Below are 10,785 nucleotides of genomic sequence, written 5' to 3'. Positions count from 1 at the left end.
TAATAGAGAGATACAACCACGATCAGATGATAAAAGCATCTTGTAACTCTAATGAGAGCAGCCTCAGTACTAGGATATGGTCTAAAACCTGACTGAAAATCCCCACATATATAATTTTTCTCTAAGAAGGAACATAGTTGTGATGATACTACCTTTTCTAATATCTTTGACAGAAAAGGGAGATTCGAGATCGGTCTGAAAAATATGAATTACAATAACCGATGCAATATATACACAGATGGTTAACACATACAGTCAAAGGTTTGGACACACCTACTAATTAATTAGTAGTTACTACTATAACTTTAATTATTACTATTAGCCTAATCACATTTTAGAGTAATAGTAATAAAAAAGTTATTTAAAAATGAAGTAACACAGATTGAAGTATAGGAATTATATAGTGACCAAAAATGTGAAACAACTAAATATATGAATAGTTTAATATAAATATAAGATAGTAGATATAGCCCATATACAATGTTTATTTGAAATATAAATATTTTTTAAGATTAAAAATTTATTTATTTTAATGTGCCCTTGATCCTACTGACCTGTTCAACTTTTGAATTGTATTGTATATAGTTTATTGCAATATATGCATTTTAAAAATGCAGGTCAATTTATATATATATTTACATTTTTAGTTACATTTAATTTTACAATTAGTTATTTTACTTTTGTGAAAAAATATGCTCTTTAGATCAAATGTTTTATTTTAGTTTTTGATCATGGGTGTCACTTTTACTAGTTTTAAAGCTAAGATCATGCAGATATTTCAGTTCATCTCCACTAAAATGAATATAATGTGTTTTGATATTTATTCCAAGTTTTAAATTGCTTTTATAGCTGATTTTGACAACTAAATAAGGATAAACTAGAAGCTGCACTGAGGCCAATAGATTCATGAGCAAATGAAATGTGGAGTGCAACTGTAAAATATGGAAAAATGCAGCTTTGGGGGTTTGAGAGCCTGGGAGGCCTGGCGGAGGCACAGACTTATAGCACGAGCTCAACACGGAAACAATTTATCATGTGTGAGCGGCTGTCTGCTCACAAGACAACAACAATGTTCCAAATCTCACCCTCAGGCACAAATCCAGCAAACCGCTCAGGCATGTGGACCCTTTCTATCTCTCTTTTTCTCTCTCCGTCTGACACACACACAGACCCACAGGTGGTTAACATGCTATCAAGCTCATCTGATTCCTTACTATACATCTTAAGAGGAATTTGCAGCGAAAACACCCCCTCCCTTTTCAGGATTCTATAAACCAGTCCTTTCACTGGTAATTTTTCATACACAGCAAATTAATGACCCATTCACGTTGCTTTTTCTCCTTCTAAATACAGGATGGGAAAACCAAAATCTTACATTTGTCAACCTCATTTCAAAAGCAAACTCAAGCTTTTTTATTCAATTTTGGGAAATTTAGTCATCATTTAGTCATCTTTAATTTAACCGTTTGTCCTCTGAGTGGCAAACTTCCTTAAAATGAGCCAAAGCAGGCAACGCCTACTGAAATGGAATGGAAAATGTGCAGTTTATTTCATACCGCCGTGTTTGGGATTGGGAAATGAAAGAAATACATAAGCAAACAAAGAACTGGTGTGTGTTTCATGATGGAGTGTCTGGTGACCATCATGCAGCTTGTCGAAATTAGAAGTGACACATGTTACTGAAGGGCTCCCTGCTAAGGAACGCTCTTCTGTCGTGGCGGGAGAGAGCGAGCATTGAGTCATTGCTTATTGTGCTGGCTTACATATGCTCTGATTAAGGGAAGCAGAGTGTGTGGAATCTCACTCATGTTTCTGCTTGGCTCAGACTACAAGAGTTCACATATGGCAGTGCGTCATTAAAATCTTGCATATACAAGGATATTTTACTCATAGATTATCCTGGGAAATGCTATAATGATATTACATCAGAACACATTTCCATTGTGATGTCTTTGGTTTTTTATTTGACATAGACTGTCTACAAATCATAGGTTTTCTCTCTTTTTTTGGAAAGGCTCATCTCTGTAGTTCATGTATGAGAACACTTTTTGTGCTCTCATCTTACAGGCTTCCGTCAGTTCTGACAGAACAGTGAACAGGATTGTTCGTTTTTGCTTGAAATGGATTGAGTGACATGTAACACGATGCATCCTTGGTGATTTTTGTTTTGTATTTTGCATGGGCCACTCTGTAGCCATGAGAACTGCACTATGCAGTGTCTTTGTTCCTTATCCAAAATGCAGATGTCAAAATAAAAAGAAAAGAGCTATCTACTGATGCACATCCATTCATCCCTAAGATGTGCTTTTCATGTTGTCCAAATCTCTAAAATAAAATATCAAATGTTTTGACTAGGGATATGCAGTAGCATATCAGTACCAATTTCCGTTAATATCCATTTTTATACATAATATTGTGATGTCTAATTTCACTTGTAGCATGATTTATTTTAATGTAGTTATTAAATGTTTTAAAAACAAGTATTTTCTATTCACCAAGGCTGCATTTATAAAACAGTATCTATCTATCTATCTATCTATCTATCTATCTATCTATCTATCTATCTATCTATCTATCTATCTATCTATCTATCTATCTATCTATCTATCTATAATATATATACATATAATTTATAAATTGTCCTGTATTTTAACCATGCTTCAGATTTTTTTTTCTAATGAAATCCAACAACTTTCCAGATTTCCAGTACGGCCTGTGTTTCTAGATTTATGGCCAGGTGGTATGTCCTCAGGAGAAGGAAAAGGAAAAGACTTCAAGATTTTCTGGTCTTCTTGTTTTGTTCAAAGACGAACAAGGCTGATAATTTCCCTCCCACAATGCTGTTGAACAGCCCCTATGATCAGCAGCTATGAGAAAGAGCAGGAATCTGAGGTCCAAGTGTGTAGCCCATAGCCTTTGACTCGCTCCACAGTGTTTGTGGGCAGCATCTGGATTCACTTAGGTGGAGACTGAGGGGTACCCTTCGTCCTCTAAGGTTGCAGGTCTGAGTGTGGGCTCTTGTTTTTCGAAATGGCTAAAGCCTGCTTGCCTGGACCTTCTCAAACTGCCCCGGCGCATCTGCCCGTCCCTCCAGTGGGGCAATTTCAGCCCATCCCATATGCCCCAAAGCATGTTTAGTTTAGTCACTCATTTGAACTGAAAGATGTTAAACAGGAGCCGGACTTCATGGGGATTTTGCAAAGCGGAGTAAGCAGGTTCAGGTGACTGTAGTGTACAGATGTGTTGTGTACAAATGTAAATGCTGGGGAAGTAGGCAAATAAATAGTGAACAGCTTGTAATGTTGATCTCATCATCATCACTTTACTCTATAAAAATAAACAGTTCAGTCAGGCTTTTCCTAGGTCAGGTTTAAAATCTAGCTACCTGGGAACAACAGCTGCTTACTGCTCATTTGTCTATATTCTATCACTGGACTACTGTCAGTGCTTTTTATAGTTATGCACTTTGAATTGAACCAGACTGGTGGGATGTTGTTCAAACAGATTTATATTTGTGTCTGTCAAGGCCTATAATGCTCATTCTGTTTTTGTCAGGGGAATTATATATTTGACCTGATTCCCTAATTCAGTTTGACATCTCTCTAAGACAAAGATAAAACAGACATTAGAGATAGTGAGTGAAAAACAGTATAAAAGAACGCAGTAAGTGAGCATGCATTTTTAAAAGCAATGGCATACAGTTAATTTGTAGTGAACGCTTAAAAGTCTTGTTAGTGGTGCTTAAAACAGTAGCTGTTAACAATTGTTAACACTATTACATACATGTAACTACCTGGATTTGTAGTAAATTTGCAGCAAAGGAACTGTTGTAAAATGTAATTTTCCTGGGTGGAAAGTTTTAGAAAGGACACAAGATTTGATGATTGAATTTTATAACTGAGCAGATACAGAACTTAAAGGAGGCAGACAAGCTCAAGGAGAAGTTAAATCATGTCAGTCATCTTCATCAGCACTTGAAAGACTATAATTAACCTGTCAACATCTCAAATAGACACAACTTTGTAAACCACATCTCCATGCCTCTGTTACTTTAAACAGAAAGTATTTAACCTTAGAGACCTCTGGAGTCCCCAGTCGCTGACCATTATTAGAGACACTCCAGTGGTAAAGAGCTACAAAGTGGTTCAATCATTTGTTTATAAGTAGTTCTATTTTTAAACCTCTCAGTTTAGACAACCGAAATAGAGGGATTTTGCCCCAAGATGTCCGTCTACCATTACAACCTTTTTCTTCAAAGATGTATTTGTCCCAGGACAGGCAGAAGGCGACCCTGGTCAAGATGTGTCAAAGGTCGTCTGGTTTGGCAAAATAATCCAACCACTGGGGAGTCCAAGCATAGAGAAGTTTTCATCATTATTTGGTATATATAATATATATATATATATATATATATATATATATATATATAATATATATTGGTATATTTGGTACACTGTATATATATGTATATATATGTATATATATATATATATATATATATATATATATATATATATATATATATATATATATATATATATATATATATAGCTAGAGAGAGAGAGAGAAATTTGTAAAACTGTTTGGTTATGAACATTCTTCAATATGTTTGGAATGACTCAAGGCTTATAAATGATGATAGAATTTCTATTTTTGGGTCAGCTATCCCTTTAATACGTTATATGTATATTAGCTTTAATATTGCAATCAACTTTGAGAAATGTTAACAGAATGCATCACTATCTTGAGATATATTTCTGAATAGAAATAGAGCAGGTGCCATGGTTATTTGGGGAAAGAGAATTTCCCCTGTGAGGCCCATTTGAGTAACGGAGAAAGCCTGCTGTGAAAAATACTGTGGTTCCTACTGGTTCTTCAAGAAGCCACCAAAAAAACACTTTGAATTATTTTGAGCTCAAAATGCATTTTATTTCTGAAGACCATCCCCCGTCAGAGACCTTTTCCCTTTTTTCCTTTAAATTGTTTTTTATACCAAGGAAAAAGATAACTGTTCTTTCTTTGCTCACTCAAAGGTTGAATAAAAAAGCTTATGAAGATAGAATGAGGAAGACTTGCCCAAGGTGAAATAAATGGTTAAGGTTTTTTTTTCTTCATAATTTGGAATTTATGTTAATGACTCCCAGCTCTCAATTTATTTTATTTAATATATTTAATATATTTGTCTACTTGTAACTCATAACTAGCTTATTATAACTCAAAAGAGTGTATTTCATTTGATTAAATCATTAGATGACATAACATCAGTTATTCGCCATTGCTTCATTCTATGAGCACATCATATTTAACTGATAAAGAACTAGTGTGCGATGGAGGGTCTAGGACCACATGGGTCTTATTCCTTCTGCAATGCATTAGGCCTACCTATTGAATTATGTAACTTTTAAGAAAGAACATGCTTTATTATGCCAGACTTTCAGAAATATGTTCTGGTCAAGCTCAGTCACAAAAACATTAAATTATAATGGAAATAAAAAGCTAACATTGTCCAGTAAGATACTTATAGCAGCATGAAGGTGAAGTTAGGCTATTATCACATCCATTTCGGCAATTTCATTTGAACACAGTGAGTGTTTTAAAGTAAGTTACGTGAAATAATTCTACAAAACATCACATAATTCATCAACTTAATGCTGCTAATGATTGATCATATTTGTATACTGCTATCTTCCAATCAAAATGAAGTTCCTAGAGGATGATGTTATTAATTGATTTTCGTGAAAGTCAGAAATAAACAAATAGCAATTAATAGCAGGCTAAAAGAATAAGGTGATACAATATATGAAAATGATAGTGTCAATCTGCTGCACCTGGGAACGTGAGCGTTTTATCCGCTTTTCCTCTGCTCCCATCAGCCGCTACTGTCCCGCACGTGATCTCCATGGAAACTTCATCAAGTTCGAGAAGTCTTCCTGTTGCTATAGTTGTATGCTAGCTGAGCATGGCAGCAAAGATAAGCGCTATTCTCGCACAGAAACAGCTTGGCAGACGAAAAGAGCTCAGTATTTGAACGTGAAGTATACGTATATATCCAGAAAGCGTCATTGCAGGATACTGGAGAAACGCGGGGAAGATTAACTGATAACCTTCAGTACACAGCAGCCGGTGTGACAGAGCTTGTTAGCCTGCTCATGTCCTGGGTGAATGTTAGAGTCTCTCAATGACACTGAGACATAAGGGCACTTCAGAGAGCTCGAATGAAGCATCAAACCCCTGCAGATAGACTGTCCAGCGTCTGCTTGAGTGTTTGAATGGGTGCCATGGGGTTTATAGGATGCTAAACATTCTTGAAGTGAGCTGAAGTTGAGCTTGACATCACAAGTTCTTGTCTGGGTTCCTTACATATAAGATGCTTTTAATAGTAATATCAATTATTAAATATAATATGGTCACTATTACCACTGGAATGTCGTTATAAAAAACCTTAATCAAATAATGTGAAATGAGAGCACCAGGCCTGATGTGTATATATGTGATATGTAGATTCATTATGAATGAATGTAGATCAAAATGTGTTTTTTCTCTACAGGTAATGATAAAGAGGGCTGATCCAGCAGAGCTCAAGTCCATTTTCTTGAAGGTATGTCATCGCTTATCTCCCCTCAAAATCTGGAAATGAAGGGACGGGAGTTGTAGCCAAACATCTAAGCACTGGTGTCAATGATCATCAGATAGGTTACATCAGATAGATACCTCTATCTGATGTAACCATTTAATACATTTCTCATTACAGAAAGAAAACCTGAGGATTCATTTAAAAATGCATCGAGCACTGAATGGAACTGATAGTAAGTTCACATGAATATACGAAGCAGAGTTCCTTAAACGCACAAGAAGAATAACGTATTTTAAGTAGCATCTTAAATGAATCTAACAGCAGTGAACTACACGCTTAATATCCCTTTCAGTAATCAACCTTTTTTCTTTCCTTCTGATATCTGCTATTAAGAGTCTTCTCTATGATTGTAAAATGTTTTGTCCATGTTGCCTTTAACTATGAAGGTCATTTTTCTTTGATTATATTGTCCTGGGCTTTTAATTCTGAATATTTATGACTACCTTTTTGATGCGATATTGAAATATATTTTGCCATACTAATAATCATGAAATACTGCATTGTAAAATCACTGTATTAAGTGTCTGTTTCAATGACTGCTTTGAGTTTGCTGGTTTATTGTATAACATGCATCATATTTTATTTAAATAAGATTGCTGATATTTTGTGAACAAACATGTAACAAAGTATTTTATTCTCTATATCTGTTCTGTACTGCAGTGGCCTCAACAAATATATATATATATATATATATATATATATATATATATATATATATATATATATATAATATTAGTCCAGTTTTTTTTTCCCTTCACAGTATGCCAGTGTGGAGAAGAATGGAGAGCACTACATGTCCACAGAGGACTTTGCGTCCAAGTTCCTTCACTCACAAACAGACATACAGCTTTCCAAGGAGGCCACTGGTTTACTGGCAGGTGTTGTGGATCAGACCAAAGATGGGTTAGTATTTATTTCTATTGCTGCTGTTAAATTTTTACATTTTACTCTTGAGCCTTTAGCAGGGGTTAGTTTGGAAACAAATCAAACTGTGCTACCAAACACAAAACAAAAATGCCCCCTAAATAATACTGTTGAATTTTCAGTTTTTAAATGACAATAACCAACACACAGCGTGAATTTGTGTTTTTCATTAATAATTCACGACTCGTGTAAATTACAGTTTATAGTTCATTTGATTCATAAACAAAGCCTTTGCTGGGAAATGGATGTGGATTATGCTGCGGTATCTTCCGCTTTTAATCCTGCATTAGGATGAAGGGTCAGACATCTTAACACGCCACACTTTGTTCAGGTGCTGCTCCATTCAGGCAGCACAGCTCAACCCCTTTTTGCATTAATATGTATGCTTTTAATGATACATAATGATGGCCAATGATACGCAAGCGTAAGTCCAAAAAGATTGTGCGTTACCACGGAAACCAGCCGGGCCACGTTCCGCGCCGAGTGCATGTAGTCATGCGGCACACATTATTAGGGCTGCCATAGACCGGGAGAGGTACACACGCACTGTAATTGCCCGTGCCATTCAGCTCTCATGCTTTGTGCGACTTTGAGGATGGATAAATTGCTGCATCTCAGCTATTAACGGATAACTATTAGGGAATCATGGCTTGCGCTCTCTTTCTGAACATCATTTTTTATTTATTTGCAAGGCTTTGAGTAAAAAATAGGAGCGTTGTTTGATTTTATCAAGATTATGGAAAAAAGGTTCATAGAGTATGTTGGTAAGCATTGTCTTTTCGGTTTATCTTTTTTTAATGTTATTCGCACAATACGTGTAGGTTACTGAACTAGTAAAATAAAGTTCTGGATATATATGGATTTCTGAGGTTTTGTCGTAGTGGCGGCTGTGGTCGGGACCTTCATGCCGTAAGGACTGTGGAATGTTGCAAATGAAGAAACGTTCATTTTGAGGCCTTCGTCCCAGAATTATGATGGACTGAAGCCCACACAGCGGTTCATATTGAAAAAAAATACATTTATGTACAAATGAAGCTCGCATATTGTTGAAATGTATTCAAAATCTTAAAATTTCCATCTCTAGCTTAATCTGTTTGTGTGGGTGCCGATGTTTTTGCTGAACACGACATGTTTTACAACCGAGGTAGGTTTTCATCTGATTGAGATGATTCACAGGTTATCTCTGTTTCATGAGATGGATACAAACAGCATGATGCATTTTCTACCTCCTCCTGAGCTGGAATAAATCAAGTGATATGGTGACATCCATCAGGCACTGAATCACTTCTCCTTTATTCACTCAGCCCTGTTTGAGCGGCATCCTGCCAACGGTTCTGAATCATTCATTCAACACATGTAGACTTCCCTGCTGATTCAAAGATATGTCAGACATTCTCTCCTTCTCTCCCTCTATCTTTTCTCCCCTCTCCATTTCTGATGGAAAAACTCCTCAAGTGTGAAACTCCGTAGCCTCTTGGGGGTTAAAACTTTGTAAAGAGCGCATGCTGAGAAAATGGCAGTCCGTGCCCATGTGGTTTCAGGCTGGTCTGAGGTATGCACTCAGGGAAAGCTAAACCAGCCTGCGTCTCTCTGCATCCACACTTGTCAGTGACAATGACAGGGCCAGAGCTTATCGAAGGTGCTCTCTCTTCACCTGTCACGGATAAAAGCTACAACGTAAACCACTGAAATAATAAGTCTGTAAATAGTGTTTCTGCTAAGGACAGTGTTTACCAGCACCTTTCTGTTTTAGAAACAACACAATTTAAAGGTGCGTGGCACCTGCTGGGAGATATAGGGAAATGATTTGTAAAACATATGCCTGTTGTGATTAGCATAACACAATGAAAACTGATAGCAACACAATATTACAGATCTATGAAAAATAAACTGCAAATGTATTGGTTTGATTTTAAATGGGTCTTTTATGCCCACCAAGTCTGCATTTATTTAATGAAAAATACAATAAAAACTGTAATATTGTGAAATATTATTACAATTTAAAATAATAGTTTTGTATATTAATATATTTTAAAATTAAATGTATTCCTGTGATGGCAAAGCTGGATTTTCAACAGCCATTACTCCAATCTTCAGTGTGATTTGGCACTCAATTATTAATTCTAATGATCAGTGTTTAAAACAGTTGTGCAGCTTAATATTTTTGTGGAAAATGTGATGCATTTTTTCAAGATTTTTTGAAAAATAGAAAGTTGAACAGAACAGCATTTATTTGGGAGAAAAAATCTTTTGTAACATTCTTAATGTCTTTACTGTCACTTTTGAATAAAATTATTAATTTCTTAAAAAAACTACTGACTACTGACCCCAGACTGGATGGTGGTGTATTTGAAAAGGTTTTCCAGTTTGAGTTTAGAAAAACACAGTTCCACATGAACTGCTCACATTATTAAACCATTTCAGTATCATATTTGAGAAAGTTTTTGCATTCCCCATATTACCCTTCTGGTTCTGTGCCATTTTAGTTGATGGTTGGAAGATGTTTTGCATTGGCCTTATTACTCGAGCTTCAGTTTAGTTTGTTTTTCATGGCTACGGCATCTTAGCGTGTTTGCGTACCAGCGTAATTGTTCTCTAGTAGTCAAGGAACTGCTAATCAACCATCATAAGCCGCATGTCTGGCATGGCGCTGGGGAAACTACATGCACAACTCATTTGTATGTATGTTGATAGGAGGGTATTTAATGCAGATACACTCCCAAAATCAATTACAGTGACCATCAAGCCGATCTGAAATGAAAGCAATACCATCTGGTGATTAGAAGTTCATCGTGTTCTTCCAATGGTTTCTGGAGTCGGAGATGCATTTTAATCACTTGCTGAGTTTTGGGAGACTTTTCTTTTAGTAAAAGCAGCAGCATCTGTATCATTTCTCATTGCTTTTTGGTTTTTATCATCGATGTCCGATCGCCTTTGTAGCTCTCCACCCACTCTGAAACAGCAGGCTCCTGTTCTCCTACTGTCAGCTTAGTTAATAAAACAATTACTCTTGACTTCACAATGTGGCTGATTTGGCATGCTGGAAGCGCGCAAATTCTCAGTTCCTTTGAATTTCATCAGTAACAAAATTAATTAGAGTGGCCACGAAAATGTAATCATTGCTCCCTGGAAATTGAAATAAATTAGAGATGCATGCATTGGGACTGCTCGTTAGCAGTGACCTCGAGTAATTGCTGTATCCATTTGTGAAATTCATAATGGAGCTG

General features: G+C 36.1%; 1 pseudogene across 1 annotated transcript in view; it reads left to right on the top strand.

Annotated features, from left to right (window-relative positions):
• Positions 1-7,427: 7,427 nt before the first annotated feature.
• LOC306847068 (electrogenic aspartate/glutamate antiporter SLC25A13, mitochondrial-like) overlaps positions 7,428-10,785 on the top strand; it is a 41,017-nt pseudogene continuing 37,659 nt past the window's right edge. The window contains exon 1 of the transcript in view: positions 7,428-7,537. The product of the transcript in view is annotated as an electrogenic aspartate/glutamate antiporter SLC25A13, mitochondrial-like (transcript). The remainder of the gene's footprint in view (positions 7,538-10,785) is intronic.

Source organism: Barbus barbus (genome assembly GCF_936440315.1).
Source record: "Barbus barbus genome assembly, chromosome: 27".
NCBI classification, from domain to species: Eukaryota; Metazoa; Chordata; class Actinopteri; order Cypriniformes; family Cyprinidae; genus Barbus; species Barbus barbus.
This window is presented reverse-complemented; position numbering and strand designations above follow the sequence as displayed.